Consider the following 19,052-nt stretch of genomic DNA (forward strand, 5'->3'; position numbering starts at 1 on the left):
TTAAATGGAGGGCAATAAGAAGGAAGGTCATTGAGTAATTACAGAATGTTCATTTAATATAAATACTACCATGATAAGCAAGAAGTTGAATTAACAAACAGAAAAATGCAGAAATATCATATTAAGTAGAAACGTCAATATGTAAATCAATGGATCAAAGGACAAAAGTCAGACATAAATCAACATATTTATGAAAACTTAGTTTTGGGCAAAGATGGTCATTCAAATTAATGGGGAAATACATATTATCCAATAAATAGTGTTAGGGCAGCTAAGTAGCTCCCTAAAAAAGTATATTCCTCTCCCATACTTACAACCAATATAAAGTCCAGAAGGATGAATGAAAATTAAATCATAAAAGCATTAGGAGAAAGCATAGAAAAATATTATAGTCTCAAAATGGAAAGTCTTTCTAACTAGGATATAAAACCTAAAAGACAATAAAATATTGGTCAATCCAGTGATGGAAAAGCATCTTTTTATATAACATGTTTTTATATACCCTTCTCCCCCATTTGAACATCACAAACAAAATCAAAATACAAGGAACACACAGGGAAAATATTTACAAATCTTAATGTAAAGAACTAATTAATATGTGAAGAGTTTTTAAAATCAGTATTAAGAACTTCATTGAGAATTTGTAGATGCTGGTAGAAATTTATAGAAAATAAAACAGAATAACTTTTAATCATGTACAAAGTTTCTCTACTTCCCTCATACTAAGAGGCAAGTCAAGACTTCAAGAAAATATTGTATTTCACCCATCAGGTTAGCAAAGATCAAACCTTGATGACACACTGTGTTGTGGGAAAATGAGCACTGCCACCCATTGCTGATTGGAGTGTAAATTGGTAAACCTCCATGAAAGTCAGTCAAAATGTAGGATGCACAGACTGTTTGACCCAGCAATTCCATTCCATGCATTTCTCACACACAGAGAATTTAAAGCTCCTGTACTCCAAAGTCAAGAAAGAAAAACAATGACTGTTCAGTGACCATAGCCCCAAGGCACAAACAAGTCGCCACTCCAACCTTTTTCAAAGCCATCGCAAGGGATCAGTGAAAATCAGATTTCATAACCCCACTTCTTAGAGCCATAGCAACAGGCTTACCCAACCTGCCAGCCTTCCACAGCTAGGGGTCATCTAATCCCTCAGCACTTCCACCTCAGCATCCACCAGTCCCTGGATTTGGTGCTTCCGCACTCTATATCAAATCAGCTGTGCTTTTTGTTTTGATAGAAGGTGCCCTCCATTTACTCTTCCCCCCTGTGTAATACATGATCGAGTCAGGTTGTTTTACTTTAGATATTCAATAGTAGCCTTTTACTATCAATCCAAATACTCACCCAAATGAGAAACAACACATGCATAAGGAGACTCAACAAATCACTGCTTAATATAGAAACAGATCATAAACAATGCAAATAATTTAAAGGGTCTGGTAAATTAGAAAACCAGAAACACCAGATGTCTCCTTGGAAGGGAAATAGTTGTCATGGGCCAATGGACAGAGGAAGAGATACATACATTTCATTTAATCGCTTTGAGTGCTTTTTCAAGTTTGCATGTCTTACACTGTTACAGGATAAGTTATTTAAAGTCAGAATTTTAGATTGGATGTGTAATATGAAAAGAAAGTATATTAAATTGATAGCAAACCAATAACAACTGTTATTTGGAAATAATTGGAGGAAAGTTTTTCAAATGCCCTATTCTCTAAATATTCCATGATTTTGTGATATAATTTATAATTTTCAATCAAAACTATTTGTAAATGGTATGCTAGGGATCACACAAAAATACAACAATCATTGCATTGTCACTTGGCACAGAACAGAAAAAAATGGGGGTGACATAAATAGAACCACACTAATTAGGAGAAAACAGGAATTAGAGAAGTCTAAGTACACCACAGGAGCAAAAGTGACAGAACAAAATCTTCCTGTGAGAGCAAGTCTTCAAGGAAAAGCCCAAAGACTTAGCACAGACTCCCAGCTCCAGATCCAATACTCCTTGATACATTATAGCTGAGAAGCACAACCCAAAACTTAAAGTTTTCAACCTACATGCATTAGTTGTCTATTTTTTTAAGTAAACTTAACAAAGAGAAGAGACGCATTTTGATTAATGTTAAAGGGTACTAGTCTCCCTTCTGCATACACTACAAATAATGAGAAGGATCCAGCAGCGTCCACCTAGGGAAGATGGTATCCACCTGCAGAACCACTACCCATCAGAAAGAACATCCTCCGACATCAGACTCAATGAGACCATCAAGTATTTTAAAAGAAACATCTGAATTTCCTTACCACTAGACAATGAGATCTCAGAATTCAGAAGCCACCTTTAGCTTTTTTTCTTTCACCAGATAAGTCTGTAAAGGGGAGAAAAGTGAGACAAATGAAAAACCATGTTGCTTAAAGCCTTTCCTGACCTGTGGACTAGGGAATAAAGGAGCATATGAAAACATCCAAACTATCAGAGAACTATTTTCATCAATCATTGAATATTGATTAAATATTACATATTACTCAGACAGGGATGATTGATTAGTGAGGCTACTTGAGGAGTTTCAGGTAACCGTTAATGCTAAGGAAACTCATAGGTATGTTTTATTATTCTATTTCTTAAGACAATTTTTCCTAGTCTCCCTCTGCCGTTTTCATTTCTGGCCTTGAAATATTTAACTTGGGTTACATTGGTTGCAGAAAAAGTAACACTCCAGACCTATAAGCTTTCTTTCACGGTTATTTTAATTCATGTCTTCACTCAAAAAATCTTGACAAGCAGGACATTTGAATGATCCAATAATTGAAGTGAAAAAAGAATTAAACTTCCTCCTGAAAAAAAATAGTTGTAACTTTTAACACAAGGAAGAGGTAGATTTTTCTAATTTGCTCATATTTCTTTTCATGCTATGAAAAAATCTCTTAAATAATTACTTTTATCTGGACTTGTTCATCGAGTTTTAGAATAATATCAGTCTCTTACCATTTATCGTTCTTAAAGTTTTCTTCAAGTGCCATCATCAGGCAATCTGGCAATATCTATTACAATTAAAAATGCATGTGCCACAATTCCATTTCTGGGAATTTGTAAAAGTGCAAAGGTGCTCATTGCGGTGCTGCTTTTAGGAACCAAGAACTGGGAAACACGTTCATATCCATGGATAAAAGAGTGGTGGATAAATAAAAATTAAAAAAAAAAAAAAAGGGGGATCCCTGGGTGGCGCAGCAGTTTGGCGCCTGCCTTTGGCCCGGGGCGCGATCCTGGAGACCCGGGATCGAATCCCACGTCGGGCTCCCGGTGCATGGAGCCTGCTTCTCCCTCTGCCTGTGTCTCTGCCTCTCTCTCTCTGTGACTATCATAAATAAATAAAAATTTAAAAAAAAAAAAAAAAAAGAGTGGTGGAGTAGGGTTATGGGACAGTCTACCCCACAGAATGTTAAGCACTCCTTAGAAGTAATCCAAGAGCATTATACCAGATGATTTGAAAGAAATGTCTCAGTGACTTCTGATTAGGAACAGCAAGATGAAGAAAAGTGTGCAAAATGATTCCTTGTGTGGAAAAAAAAAAAAGTTGGAAAACTAAGCCTTTGTATCAGTGGTTTCCAATCAGGACTGATTTCTGCAATGGGACATACGACAACGTCTGGAGAAACTTTTTGGTTGTCAACACTGAGGAAAGGATGCTGCTGGCATCTAGTGGGTGTAGGCCAGGGAGCTGCTCAATACCCTTCAGCGTATCAGACAGCTACACCGCAAAGGTGCACCCTCCTGTGTGTGCAGATTCTACCATTTCATATTTGCATTATTTAAGTATAGAAAACATAGGCAAACATACATACTACGTGGTCAGGGTAGCTCATTTCAGGAGAGCTGGGACCAGGGACCAGGGTGAGGTGCCAATGAGGGTGCAGGGGAACCACAAGTGTCCTTGATAAGACCTGGATCACAAGAGTGTCTCTTTTCTTATGCTTCTACCAAAAGAAGAGAAGGTGCCACCTCCAAGTCATCTCTGCCATGTTGATTACTGTTCCTTGATGCGACTGAATAAAGGTATCACTTCAAAACATCACTGAAACTACACTCTTCACAGATGAAAGAAAAATAAACCCAGCTGATTAGAAAATCCCAACTTAAAGGTCATTGAGACTGGGCAAATGATAAATTTGTCAGCAGGGCCTCTGACAAATCACTGTGCCATATCACTTGGATTTCCATGAATAATCTCATCAGTCCCGATTAATTTGAATTAACCACATCCTCTTCATATCAATAGTTTGGTTTTTTTTTTAATTACACTATGGGGAATTCATTTAAAATAGAGCAGGAACACCAAAGACAAGTGACAAGTGACTCATTCCCTTTGTATCGATGTGAGTTTGGTGGTGTTGGCTGTTCTTTCCCTGTGGTTAACATCTTAACTTCTATCCTGTTAGCAAATACACAGCAAACAAGGTATGCTGTACAATGCCACAGGTGAATCACACTGTGTCAATGCCTCTCTGAATTAAGAAGCAGTACTTCTTGTCATTTCTCCTAAACTCTTCAAGTATTTCAAAATTTGCAGATTTTTGCAAGTGCATAAAGCCGTGGTGCACTTTGGGTAAGCCTTTGTCTGATGAAAGCCCTTCTGCCGTCCATGTGGGGGCCGCTGTGTCACTATGTGTCATGAAAGGGCCCAGAGCACACCATGACGTCAAGGCTGCTGCAGCAGATACAGCAAAGACCCGAGAAAAATACCCATTTCTGCCACATGTCACGTGCCAGGTCCCTGCACACGCAGAAAGCACCAGGGAGGTGAGTGGGCCATGTGAGGGGAGGCAAACTGGCCCTTGCTGCAAGAGTTCCCCTGATCTTCCAGGCATTTTTTAAAAGCATTTATGTATTTATTCATGAGAGAGAGAGAGGGAGAGAGAGAGAGAAAGGCAGAGACACAGGCAGAAGGAGAAGCCCGATGTGGGGCTCGATCTCAGAACCCTGGGATCATGACCAGAGCCAAAGGCAGATGCTCAACCCCTGAGGCACCCAGGCATCCCATCCTCCAGGCATTTCTTCCAAGACCCCCAGTGGGTGCCTGAAACTTCAGATAGTACCAAACCATAAGCATGTTATGTTTTTTTTCCTATAGGTACCTGTGATAAAGTTTAATTTACAAATTAGGCACAGAAAAGATGAGCAACAATCAGTAATAATAAAATAGGACAATTACGACAATATCCTATGATAAAAGTTACGTGGGTATGGTCACTCTCCCAATATCTCACTGCACTGTCCTCACCCTGCCTGTGCTGATGATAAAGGACCTACGTGATGAGATGAAGGAGGTGGCTGAGGTAGGCTCTGTGACCCAGCTTAGGCTACCACTGACTTTCCAAGACATGTCCGAAGGAGGGTCATCTGCTTCCAGATGGGTTGACCTTGAGTAACCGAAACCAGGGAAAACCAAGCCAGGAGAAGAGAGGGACTATTGTATTCATCTGAAAAAAAAAAAAACATCTTTTTGCATTCCTGTTTCTAATTCTTCCCAGACTCTTGAGCCTTGATTCCATTTCATACTGCTCCTCCCTTGGCGTCTGTGCAGCCAGACCCCATCCCTCCTGCTCCTTCCTTGGTTGCGCGGTGCTGCTGCTTCTACCTTCTGCACCTGTCCTGCCTTCTCTCTCATATCCAGGACCATTTCTGTGCACTATTTGTTCTCTAATGTCCCCTGAAAATGGTCACTCCTCTGACTAGATTATTCAACTGTTGTCCCTGCCCTGCCTTACATCTACCCCACATGGCGTCTACCTTACATGGCCCTGCATGGTGTGCAGTGTCTGCCCTACGTGGCCCTGCATGGCATGCAGAGTGCCTCCTGTCCCAAAGATCTGTGAATAGAACAAGCTGAGCCTCTTCTATAGATTTTTTGTTCCTGAGTTGTATTTTCCTGGGCCTCTCCTCTGTCTCCTCATGAGGCCACACCTCATCCAACATCCCATTAGAAAGTACCACACACACACACACACACACACACACACACACACTGCATCTCTGATACACATAAAATGTGGAGAAGTCCAAAGGTATTTGTGAGCTGAAGATAAGGACCTAATAGAGGCATCTTCTTGTGGCTTTCACATTTCCTAAGGAAATTCAAATTCCTCCCTGCCTCTACTTCCTTCCGTAGCATTCTGTTCAGATAACTCTCTAAGGGGTCACCTGTGACATGATTCTTGCTCACTCTTCTGAATGGTTCCTTCACTTTATGCAAATTGCCCCCTAAATGTCACCACCTCTGAGAAGCCTCCCATGATATGCCTGGCCCTGTTTCCTGGCTGTCCAGCTCCCATCATACTTTCTTCTAGTACACGACATTGTTTTCTTCATAGTACGTGGACCATCTGATAAACACTATTAATGTGTACTGGGTTATGTGATCCCTGTCTCCCTCCCCATCCTCCCATGGACAGGCGTGGGGCACAGGACAAGGCATAGGGAAATGCCAAGTATAGTTTATGGAATTCTTGAGTTAGTCCATTTTCTGTAAAGATGGGAAAGAAAGGCCCAGAGCGATGGGCATGGTCCACCCAAAGCTACTCAGAGAATTGTAATCATAGAACATTTTGTATGAGTCCAGAAATCCCTGCCTTTAAGTATGACTTCAGATTGTTTTGTTTTGTTTTTCAGAAAAAAAAAAAATTAAAGTAAATGATGGAGACTGTCTTTCCCCAAGGGACGCCCAGAAAAGCAACTGTATATCCTACAAAGAACATAAATATTGCTTAGTTATGAACCAGAGTTTCAAGTAATTCTCAGGATTACTGAGCCTTGACCTTCGTCTTCCCATGGTGAATGAAGAGCCACAGGGGCTGTTGCCTACACCACTTCCACAAGGGCCCTGCGTGTTCCCCCTGAAAGCCACCAGTGCTTCTCCTGCTCTGCTTCATTGCCTGGGCTTCCGACAGAACTCATACATAAAAATTAGGCTCAGGTTTACCACCTCACCCCAGCTCCCTGGGACAATTAACCTCCACACCTTCTTCTATGTTTTTTTTTTTTTCTTTTTCTATTCTTTCTTTGGTTCTTTCTTCCTCACCTCATCCCAACAAACTTAGGCAGTCAATGTTGGTTTCCCAATTTTAACGATTAGGAAAACTGAGTCTCAGGGAGATTTAGTAACTTGCCCACTGACAATACAGCTCACTGAGACAGCACAACCCCAAAGTCCAGTACATCTCTTCATCTCATAGCAAATCCTTACGATCCTTTTTTGATTGACATGAGATACACAATGGGGAGGGGATGTAGGGAGAATAGAAGAGGGTAGGACAGCAGGGAAGAGGTAAGAGCATGGGCTTAGTAGGTGTTCTCTGTGAATCAGTACAAACTTTGGGCATATTACTCATCCATACTAAGCCTTAATTTCTCATTCAAAAAATTGAGAGAAAATGATATTGTCCTCATAAGACTGATGTAGGATTAAATGAGACAATGTAGGAAAAGTGTATTAGCCATGCGTCTAATCAATAACGTGGTAAGTAAATACATTATCCAAGAAACTGCACAGAGAGATGTGAGTGTGTACACCTGCTGGTGTGTGTAAGGAAGGATACACAGGCCTGGGGTCCACCATGAGCCTCTGTGGGCAAAAGCTTTTATGGTGTAGAGAGGCAGGAACCCTGAGTTGACTTGACCCTAGAGAAACAGACTCACTAACCAGTGCTGTAATCCTGGGTTTTTTCCAAAGGGCCAATCCCCAACCACTGACAAGCTGGAAAACCTGAAAAAGCCATGCTCCCAAGAACAGCTGGGAAGGGGGGTGGGCAGCAGCCTGTGATAGCAGGGGCTGGCAACCCAGAGCCCTTCTGTAAGCAGGAAGGTGATGTGGGTAATCACAGTGAGACATGAGCATCTTCTACTGCTTTTCTTAAAATGTTATTTCCTTTTTCCAGTGAGTAGAGTTGACCCATTTAGCAAATAAAAAAAAAAGAATATGAAGTATGGCCAGTTAAAATTTAACTTTAGGTCAACAATGGGTATATTTGTACCGTAAGTACATCATATGACGCATTTGGTGATTCTTGCTTTGAGCAACGGTGGTTTCTACATACCCTTTCTCTAGTGTAACCATCACAGATGTGACTATGTTTGACACTCTTGGTGCCTGTGTCAGGAGAATGACTGATCAGAGATGGCCCTTAAAACACTGAATCAGGGGCACCTGAGTGGCTCAGTCCCTTAAGCATCCGACTCTTGATTTTGGCTCAGGTCATGATCTCAGGGTCATGAGATTGAGTCTCTGCAGTGGGTGTGGAGCTTGTTTAAGATTCTCTCCTTCTCCCTCTGCTCTTCTCCCAGCTTCTCTAAAAAAAATTTAAAAAACAAAATAAAACAAAACAAAAAACATCAAATCAAAGAAAGGAAAAAAAAAAAAAAAAGAAAAAAGAAAGAAAGGTTCAGGATCCCTACTGGGAAACCAAAACTTTGCTACTACCATTCTCCAATTACCCTTCAGTGTCAATGAAAATCTCTCATTTTGTGACTATCTCCAAAAAACATATTTTAAAATTTGTTTTGGGGTACCTGGGTGGCTCAGTGGTTGAGTGTCTGCCTTCCACTCAGGTCGTGATCTTGGGGTCCTGGGATTGAGTCCCATATCAGGCTCCCTTCTCCCTCTGCCTATATCTCTGCCTCTCTCTGTGTCTCTCATGAGTAAATAAATAAAATCTTTTAAAAATAAATAAATAACTAAATAAAATTTGTTTTAATTCTCAAAATACCTATTCCTTTCATTAAAATACCAGCCATTAGGAAGGCTACGTTTCTTTCTTCCAAATAAATAAAATAAACAACACTTCAATTTATGTTTTTAATCACTCCATCCCCAAATGAGATAACTACTATCAACCCTGGTGGAAATTTTCCACAAAGTCAGTGCCGCTTTAGTTCAAGCTATCAAAAGTTGCCATATTGTCTACAAGGAATTACAAATATTTAAGCTTTTATAAACACAACGATTTCTTTAAAAGTTTGGAAACCTCAGATTTTCATTAAAGACTATTTCAAAAGGTTTCACATAAGTGTTTATGAATCAGATTCTCTGTAAAAGAGCAAAAGGACAACTTAAACTTATCTGATGAGGGAAAAACTATTTCAAGACTCCAAGAATCTTGAGGTACAACAGGAGGACAATGAGAGACTCTGTCCTATTTTTGAGTCATGTCCATCTCTTTATTTTACACATGTATGAATTTCACATGATCGGCTTGCGCTCTACTCAGGGCAGGAGCAGATGGTTATCAATGCATATGACCCCGGTACTGACCCTGCCACAGACAGACCTTTCCTTGAACAGAAACACATTTAATAATTGTTACCCAAGAAGTCTGTGCTTATGATCCAGCAAACTTGTAAAAAGATGGCTTACAAGGTGACTTGTGTAAAGAATCCTTTGAGGTGTTTTAGAATCAATGCTCCAAGAGCCTCTTCTGCTGTGCTGATTCCATGGGCAAGGAAAGGCCTGGGAGCCTGCATTGCAACTGTCTGACCCCATCTGACTTGAGTGCCTGGTGTTTCTCTGAACACACTTCACACATCCTGAAAACTGCATTGTAAGCTCTATAAAGCCCCAGATCTATAAAGATGCAAGCAAGGCTATAGGGATAGCATCAGGGATGGCCTACAGATTTCTGATGTCAACAGGACTCCCCTTCAGGGCACAGAGAAGAGGTAAACAAAACAAAACAAAACAAAAACAAAAACAAAACAAAAAACAAAAACAAAACAAAACAAAAAAAACAAGCAAACAGACTTCAAGATGCCCAGGGTACACTGAGCTGCCAAGTTCTTTCTCATCCTTCCCTATTTCCTAGGTGTGGTAGTAAATTCAGAAAAACCAAGCTTGAGGGGTGTCTGCCTAGCACCTGTTGGTTAAGAGTCTAACTCTTGATTTCAGCTCAGGTCATGATCTCAGGGTCATTAGACTGATCTCCACATCAGATTCGGTGCTGAGTGCGCAGAGTCTGCCTGAGATTCTCTCTCCCTCTCCCTCTGCTCCTCCCCTACTCACAGGGACACTCTCTAAATAAATAAATAAATAATCTTAAAAAACAAAGACAAAACAAAGCCAAGCCTGAGAAGCCAAGCTTCAAAAATACTGCCTCTGCCACAGGGCCCAGAGGAATGTGCACGGGAGAAAGACCTGCATGTGGCCTGGCCAGCTTCTGACCTGGCCCTTTGGCAGCCAGTGCTGGCACTACCCTTGGGGAGGAGAGACAGCGTTAATGTCGCAAAACCCCCCTTTGCTTTTGAACACCGTCTTTTTATCTCAAACACCTCCCACAATAGCAGTTTTTGTGCCACTCCTCTCTTGTAGCTTAGAGAAGTGACCTAAAATAGGAAATAAAATTTTCCATTCGTTACTTACTAAAGATGTGAGCTGCCTCTGTCTTTAAATGGCCACAACATCTTGACAGGGTTACCTGGAGTCCCCTCAGTACAACTTCCTCTAGGACACAAACCATGTTATAATGCAAATCATAAACGGTCACCAAGGACAATAAAAGTCCCCTCTTCCTACAATTAGCAAAATTGAGATAAGACGTCAGAGCTCAGGACAGCATAGCTTGGTGACAGGAACTCAGCCTGGGAGGCTGAGGGCTTGAGTTTGAATCCTGGTTCAGCCCCTCCCACCCTGCCCCAAACTTGCCCCTCCACTCCCAGCTGACTATTGTCAGGCTTCTGTTTCTTTATCATTAAATCAAAGAAAATTCCACTACAGGAACTGGGGAGGGAGGACAGGGAAAGTGCTAGGGATGCTATGAGGTTTAAATGACTCAACTGATATCAAGTGCTTAGTATCAGGTATGTAACAAATGCTCAACAAATATTAATCACCATCACCAGAAAAAGAGAATGTTCATAAAGTATCAATTCCACGGGCAATCATAATAGTCTTTTTGCACATCATTAAGTAAGAAACAGCTCTTGCCAACTATTACGGTCTTGTCCAATCACCAGAGTGCCGTCCATCTCCCTGTCTTCCCTAGAGCGTGAGCACATATGCAGTGTCTGAACTGAGACTCTGTTCTCCCTGCACTTTTTATTTTTTTATTTTTTTTTAAGATTTTATTTATTTATGAGAGACATAGAGAGGCAGAGACACAGGCAGAGGGAGAAGCAGGCTCCATGCAGGGAGCCCGACGTGGGACTCGATCCTGGGTCTCCAGGATCACACCCTGGCCCGAAGGCAGGCTCTAAACCTCTGAGCCACCCAGGGATCCCCTCCCTACACTTTTTAAACTTGAGTCCATTGGGCCACCTGGGTGGCTCAGTCTGTGAAGTGCCTGCCTTCAGCTCAGGTTGTCATCCCAGGGTCCTGGGATCGAGTCCTGCGTCAGGCTCCCTGCTCAGTGAGGAGTCTGTTTCTCCCTCTCCCTCTGCACCTCCCCCTGCTCTTGCACACGCTCTCTCTCTCTCTCTCTCTCCCTCTCAAATAAACAAAATAAAATCTTAAAAAAAATCACCTGAATCTGTTAATTAACCAGTCTTTGCTACAAATTTAAGAGCAATTTCTTCCCCTGCAATGAAACAAGGATTCATTCGTTTGTCCCTTTGCCTGTCTGTCTTCTTCTCTGCATCTCCTACCCTCTCTCCTCCATTCTTTGGCTCTCTCCATCTCTGTGTGTGTGTGTATGTGTGTGTGTGTGTGTGTGTGTGTTTGTGCATCTCTCTCACACACCCATATGCAGACACACATACACGCTCACACACCATCTTAAGACAGAAGTACAACATCATGGAAAAAAATACCCAACTGGCCAATTTTCTCATATAAACATTCTTGCCTTATTTCCTATGTGTCCTCCCCCCACCATGTGAACAGAATTGAGAAACTATACAACCCCTATCAAGTAAATGACTCAAAACATGCTAACCTCAGCCCATCCTTAAAATTCTCTCATTCCTTCCTTCTCCCATCTCCCCACTCAGCTATGTAGCAGACACACATAAGGCTGAATGTTCCAGAAAATAAACAAGCAAATAGATTTACCTAGAGAGGCAATGTTTTCCGAGCATCCCAACTGTTATTAAGTACTTCGGGGTCAACATTCAGTAAGACAATAATCACCACTTACATGGCTCTTTCAGTTCATTGCCCTCACGGACAAAGAAGGAAAGTCGGAAAGCCCCAAATCCTTTCAGTGGGGCCGTACTTGGAAGCTTTAAACCTCCAGATGGAACCTCAAAGGCCCATGTGATGGAATAAAGAGAAATACTGCAAGAGAAATCTTTTATATTTTTCCCACCTTTAGTGCAATGTTATTGGCATAGAGCACATGTGACAATGTGATGCACGTATATAACGTGAAACCAAAATAAGGCTGGTTAACACCTCCATCCCCTCACATGATTATCGGTTTTGCTATGTGATGGCAACACATGAGCTCCACTCTCTGAACAGCTTTCAAGTATGTAAATCAGAGTCATGTAAAGATCCTAAGAGCAGAGAGGTCTAGCTTAGGCCCCGTGTGGAATTTTTTAGGGGGAGAAGGCAGCTGGGAAAGAGAAAGTAGAAGAGAGACTGAGATCATGCAGTCTTCTTCTGATGAGTCAAAAACATTTCCTAGAAACCAGGATGGGAAGTCAGTGTTCACAGGCTCTTGCATTTCACAACTTTTGAAGCTGTGCAGGTGGTTAAAACGGACTTTTTACTTCTTTTTTTTTTTTTAAGATTTATTTACATATTTTAGAGAGAAAGAGTATGTGAGTAGGGGGAGGGGCAAAGAGAGAAGGGGAGAGAGAGAGGGAGAGAAAGAGAGAGATGGAATCTCAAGCAGACTCCCCGCTGAGGGTAGAGCCAGACTCAGGGCTCTATCTTATGACCCTGAGATCCTGATGTCAGTCGAAATCAAGAGCCAGATGCTTAGCTGACTGAGCCAACTGGTGCCCCCGGACTTTTTACTTTTTTTTTTTTTTAAGAGTTTATTTATTTATTCATGAGAGACACACAGGAGAGAGACAGAGAGAGAGGCAGAGACACAGGCAGAGGGAGAAGCAGGCTCCATGCAGGGAGCCCGACGTGGGACTCGATCCCCGGGCTCCAGGATCAGGCCCTGGTCTGAAGGTAGCGCTAAACCACTGAGCCACCCATTTTGCCCTAGACTTTTTACTTCTTAAACAAATCTAGCTGGCCTCTAGATTTGCAAGAGGACAGAGGCCTCTTCTCTGGGTCAGGGTAGCTGTCTCCCCAAAAGTTCATGGCTTTGTCTCCTATAAGAGCTGCAAGATGACCAGGCTCCTTGGGAATGTAAAGGATCTCAGAATGCAGGATAATCTCTGTTTAATCAAATTCTCCTTAAGCACTGCTGTTTTAGCATGGTAATTCCTAAAATTTCAGAGGAGGAAAAAAAAAAAAAACTGAAATTTTTAATTTCATGCAGAAGAAATTAACCACAGAAGTTTCTACTTTCCAATATTCTATTTCACTACTCTGATGCAAGAATTCCAGCGGACATCATTTTTTTTTTTTTTTACTTTTCTACTTCGAAGCTTTCAAAAAGAAACAACCCGAATAAAACGGTTTGCCTAGTAAATCAGAGCCATATTCATATCTATAAATTCAAGCCTGCAATCCAGTGCAAATTAAGACTGTCCTGAAGTGTTTATTAAAAAGAATGGTGTGTGATGGAAGCTTCACACAATGTATTTATTCTAGCAAGAATCTGAATTAAAAATGAAGAACATGACTGAAAGGAATAAAATGCAACATAAGGAGAGATTTATTTCTACACTGCGTCCCGAAAGCGATTTCCTTTTGGAAACTTCCAGAAATGTAATAGCTTTATTAATGAATGGATTAACCTAATAGTTTATTAATCTCTATTGCAGGATTCACTGCACAGAAAATACTAAAGTGGAACCAGATCTCTGCTTCACTTAGTTGCCCTAACTGAATAGCTGGTGATCAAAAGCCTTCTTGTGTGTTCACAGCTCAGAAACCTTCCCTGCTTATTGCAAAGCCCTAAAACCAGCTACAGGTGCCAGTGGGTCAATAGGAATGCCAAGGATTAGCTTTTCCTATCCAGGCAGGGCTTGTCTTCAGTTGTTTTTATTTCTGAAATGAAGAGCATTTCCCAAGCTCTTTGAGGAAGCTGGGCCGCTCAGTGATTTAAGTGACATGTGACGAGTAGCTGCGTTCTCGATCTTAGTCACCATATTAGCATCGGGGATGTGACAATAGCTGTACTGTCCTAAATGCATACTTCCCAAAGCACTGGTCTTGTCTGCTGCTTTCTGAAGGGGAAGTGCCCCATGCAGATCTTTCTTGGTCAGGACATGGGCAGGGGCGCCCCTCTTGTCCTGCTGTGTGTCATTACAGTAAACATCCCCCTTTGGCCTGATTTCTCCCTCTCCTTGTACGATTCTTCATGCTTTTCAGGCTCTTAAAAATAAAATCTCAATTCATTACTTTCTTGTCTTCTTCTATTTACTACTTTAAACAGGAAATCAATGTTACTTGAATAAGCAGAACTTTCGTATAAACAAAACTGGTAACCGTACCCCCCTCCAAAACAAAATTACAAAATTACCCAACCTAATTAGTCAAGAATGAAAGCCAAGATTGCCTTGTGATGTGTGGACGGTTTATCACCCCATAAAAACCAACAGGAATTGGTGCTCTGAAAAGAAGACTTTAGACAAATACATCAATTTTAAGAGTAAACGGATTGTTTTCCCCCCAACAAAATGAGAAAGGGTTGGTAAAACAGAGCAAGAAAATGTTGGACAGATAACAGATGGGGTGGGGTTATTCTGTTTCAGACTTTACCCAAGAGAAAGAGACGGGAGAGTTGCCTAATCCTGGTATCACATTTCCGGCTATGACAGGAAGAGATAGATCATAACAGATAAAAATGGAAAATGTTGTGAAAAAAAAAATCAAATACTTCTAAGAAAGACACAGTGCAAGATCCAGCTGCGGTAAATTTTAAAGGAAACGAGCGTTGCAACCGGCTGAAGCTCAAGTTGCCTGGTTAAATACTTTTTGATGACAGAGCCATGGGGACACGCAGGAGTGGCCTCATGCCACCTGAGAACCCCAGAGCTCAGGACACCACTCCTCCACCTCACAACGCTCTCCCCACAATCCAGCACGCCTCTCTGCAGCGTGATACCCAACACCCCCTGGAGGAGGTCTAAAATTTTCAGTTTCTAGATACTCTTTCTGAAACAGAAATTCAGTTCTTTCTTACCTGACCCTGAGGAGAAAGGTGCAAGTTTCTGCCATGTTCATTTCTCTTCTCCAGACTTAAAAATAGCTGGGCTTACTTACTCTACTTCCCATGAAATAGCTACAGCCCTTTAGAACTCTACCCATACAATAACCTTCCAAACAGTACAGGATCCTCCCAGGAGATGATAAGGCCTCCAGCAAATATTTCCCAGTGTTCTCCATTTCTTCCCATGGAGTTGTGTCAACCAAAAGTGCAAGTGTCCCCTAGTAAAGGAATAAATGATAAAGTGATTATCTACCTCATGACCCCCTTTCCACTGGACTATTTGTGGAGAGCCCCTGCCTGTCTCGTTCACAGCTGACCTGTGGTTAAAAGTTGAATGTGCAAGGGCATCTGGGTGGCTTAGTGGTAGAGTGTCTGCCTTCAGCTCAGGTAGTGATCCCAGGGTCCTGGGATGGAGTCCAGCATCGGGGTCCCTGCATGGAGCCTGCTTCTCCCTCTGCCTGTGTCTCTGCCTTTCTCTGTGTGTCTCTCATGAATAAATAGATAAAATCTTAAAAAAAAAAAAAAAGCTGAATGTGCATTCTTGAAAGACCAGATCACTGAATGAATGAATGAACTGAATGAATGAATGAATGAATGGAAAAACACTACTCAAGGCAAGAATTCATCTTTCCTCACAACCCCAGACTTTCCCATCTATTTTTGTTAACATGGAACATAACACTTCCCAGCAAAGTAGACATTTGGTCCTGAGGACTGGGGGACCCTGGGGGAGGGAGTCTGGTGTTCTTGGAAAAACATGATAGTGGTAAGAGGAAAAGGAAGTGCATCTGCACCGAGGGAACTAAGCCTAAGTGAAACATGTCTGACTGCTCACATGGACTCCAAAAACAAATACAGAAATATTTATTGCCCAAGTTGTTCGGCAGATTTAGGACAAGCAGACTTGTTTGGGCCCCCTTTTATAAATAGAGTTAAGTACAATATGCTTCTTTAAAAATATTTTTTTAATCATAAAGAATCTTGAGATCGTCTGGCAGGGGGGAAGATAATAAAAATATGTGACATTCCCTGGAAATTAGCCTTTCCATTGACAAAAGATTCGCATCAAAACATTCTGGAATAAAATATTAGTATTTACTTTAAAAGTATAAGCAGCAAGTCTAGACTAGAGCTGGATTTAAGCTGAAGGAAGCTCTCAGTTCTGGTCCTTGGACTGAGGCAAGGATGTTCTTTCTCTGCCACTGACACCCTGGACCACTCAGAGCACCTGAGAGTCAGCAGCCACTCCACACCTGTAATTCAGACACCAGGCCACGCTGTGCCCTGCCAGGATCATGGCCTCCCTCAGACTCACATCACAAGTGAAAAGAAAACAAAACCGTGTGCCATTGACAGTAATAGCGGCTTACATGTTGCAAAGCACTTTACAGTGTAAACAACCTTCCATATATATTATTTGACTTAGTAACGCTGAAAATCCTATGAGATAGATGTGCCTAATATTAGTAACCCTTGTTTAAAAGATGAAGAAAATGAATCTAAGCTTCTGCCCAATGACATGTGGCAGCCAAAAGGCTAGAAGCTGGGACATTTGAACCTCAGAAGACTGAGTTTTAGATGATAGCTTCCGCCTTGCTCTTTACTCAAGAGAGATGCCAAAATGCCTTAGGTTCAAAGTCTGAAAGTCAGCATTTACCTTGTCCACAATTTATTTACATGGTGAAAAGCCAATTGAAACAAAGCAGTAGACAGGGAGGTGGTACTTGGTGTCTAGGCAACTCAGTCTTCTTACCCATAAAATGGGGCTAACTCTAGAACCCACGTGACCTGTGAGGTTTACACAGCTGTAGAGTGCTGACTGCTGCACCCAGAAGGCAGTCAGCACTCAGTAGATGTTAGCTGTCGTTAAAAATGAAGTGACCCCCCCAAATTACAATAGGAAACATTTATTTTGCTTCTCTTTCTACATAGGATAGCTGACCTGAGATAAATCCCAAATCAAAAAGATGAATTGGTTATGTCAAGAAGTCACCTTATTGATGTAGATCATGGGAGTGTTTCCCCTAAATTACAAAATAATTAAATTAAATTAAAATTAAAGAGATAGTCCCTGCTGAATGGAAAGTCACATGCTTGGAACAAAACCATAAAGGCTTCCCCCGACATCGTAATATCTGATGCTTTCTGGGGTTGGATTCAGAGATACTCTGACCTGGTTTTCATCCCATGTCACCATCCACTGCTGATGTTCCTTTCTACTTCCTTTTATATTCAGGAGTGATATTAAAGGCAGCTGCTTCTTTCTTCTTTTCTGAGAAATACCGCAGTACAGAAACATGTTTAAATTGGTTTAACCCGTAATTTCCCAAACTCCTATAAACATAAACTTTCTTTTCTGTGTGTATTAGTATCCTGCAAACACATTCCAGGAAATATTCTCCTAGAGCAGTGAAAGTCAGGACTCTCTTGGACACCATACAAAGTTAACACCATTAGAGGAGGTTTTATCACCTGTGTGTTGAACCCAGAGAATAACCTTTTAGCTGGCTGAGTGAACCCTAAGACCGTGGGAAAGTTCTAATCCCAACCTTCAACCAGAATTTACTCAATACTTCTGGACATGGCTAGTTCTGGCAATGGAGCAGACAAAGCTATCATAGAAATCCTAACGCTATAAAGCAAAAACTCTGGATAAAATAATAATAAGTTAAATATAAAATGGAATATGCAAGAAAGAAAAAAAAAGTTTCCAGAAATGAAGAAGGAACTGAAAGCAGTGTCTGTAAGCACTGGAACTGAAACCATAACTGGCCTGGTGACAGAATGTGAGAAAAAGGTTTTGGAGGAGGGAGATTCTAATGACTTGGAAATTGCACCTACCAGGACTTAGAAACCAGATTTGTGGCCCACTCAAAGTGGGATGTTGACACTGAAATATTTGCATATGTCAGAATTTTCAAATAACCCTACCTGGTTAGTCTAGATTACAATGAAGATTTTTCTATAGTCAGAGATTTTCTGGGAGCTAGAGGGTGGGTACAGGGGGAGAGATCCCCATGTAAAACAAACTGTAAAGCAGCATGATTGGGGCACCTGGGTGGCTCAGTGGTTGAGCATCTGCGTTTGGCTCAGGTGTGATCCCAAGGATCACGTCCCACATCAGGCTCCCTGTGAGAAGCCTGCTTCTCCCTCTGCCTATGTCTCTGCCTCTCTCTGTGTGTCTCATGAATAAATAAACAAAATCTTTAAAAAATAATAAAGCAACATGATTCAGAGAATTCATTGTCCTGCCTCTGTGATACACAGATCTTCAGAATGAGAATTACATAAAGTTTGCCTTAGCCTAGTGGATTGCTGGAATACCCAGCAGAAGCAAATGCAAAATTACTTCAGAGGGACCTTCCTTAACCCAGACCACAAGGGATATAAATCTCACTGAAAATCAGGGCACAGTAAAGAATTTTAAAATATACCAACAAGTGCTCCATTCTAAACAAAGCAGAAAACTCAAAAACAGGAATGTTGGATACCTAGAGACATCAGAAAAAAAATCTTAGAGGAAGGGTAAATATATGATATCAAAATAGATACGAAAGACAGAATAAAACTCAATGGTTAAAAACATGATTCTATGCATCAAAGAAAAATTTTAAATTTTCATAATAACCAAATAGGGGGCACCTGGGTGGCTCAGTTGGTTAACCATCTGACTCTTGATTTTGGCTCAGGTCATGATCTCACATAAGTGAGTTTGAGCCTCACATCAGGCTGTCTGCCTGCAAGGACCCTGCTTGAGATTTTCTCTCTCCCTCTCCCTCCA

The 19,052-nt window shown here is 41.4% G+C and overlaps 1 long non-coding RNA gene across 1 annotated transcript in view; it reads right to left on the minus strand.

The window, feature by feature from the left end:
- LOC144301902 (uncharacterized) overlaps positions 1-15,419 on the minus strand; it is a 34,776-nt gene extending 19,357 nt beyond the window's left edge. The window contains exons 1-2 of the long non-coding RNA XR_013368805.1: positions 15,245-15,419; positions 2,315-2,379 (exon numbers count right to left, since the gene is read on the minus strand). This is a non-coding gene — a long non-coding RNA (uncharacterized LOC144301902). The remainder of the gene's footprint in view (positions 1-2,314; positions 2,380-15,244) is intronic.
- Between the last annotated feature and the right edge of the window lie 3,633 nt (positions 15,420-19,052).

Source organism: Canis aureus, chromosome 30 (genome assembly GCF_053574225.1).
Source record: "Canis aureus isolate CA01 chromosome 30, VMU_Caureus_v.1.0, whole genome shotgun sequence".
NCBI lineage: Eukaryota > Metazoa > Chordata > Mammalia > Carnivora > Canidae > Canis > Canis aureus.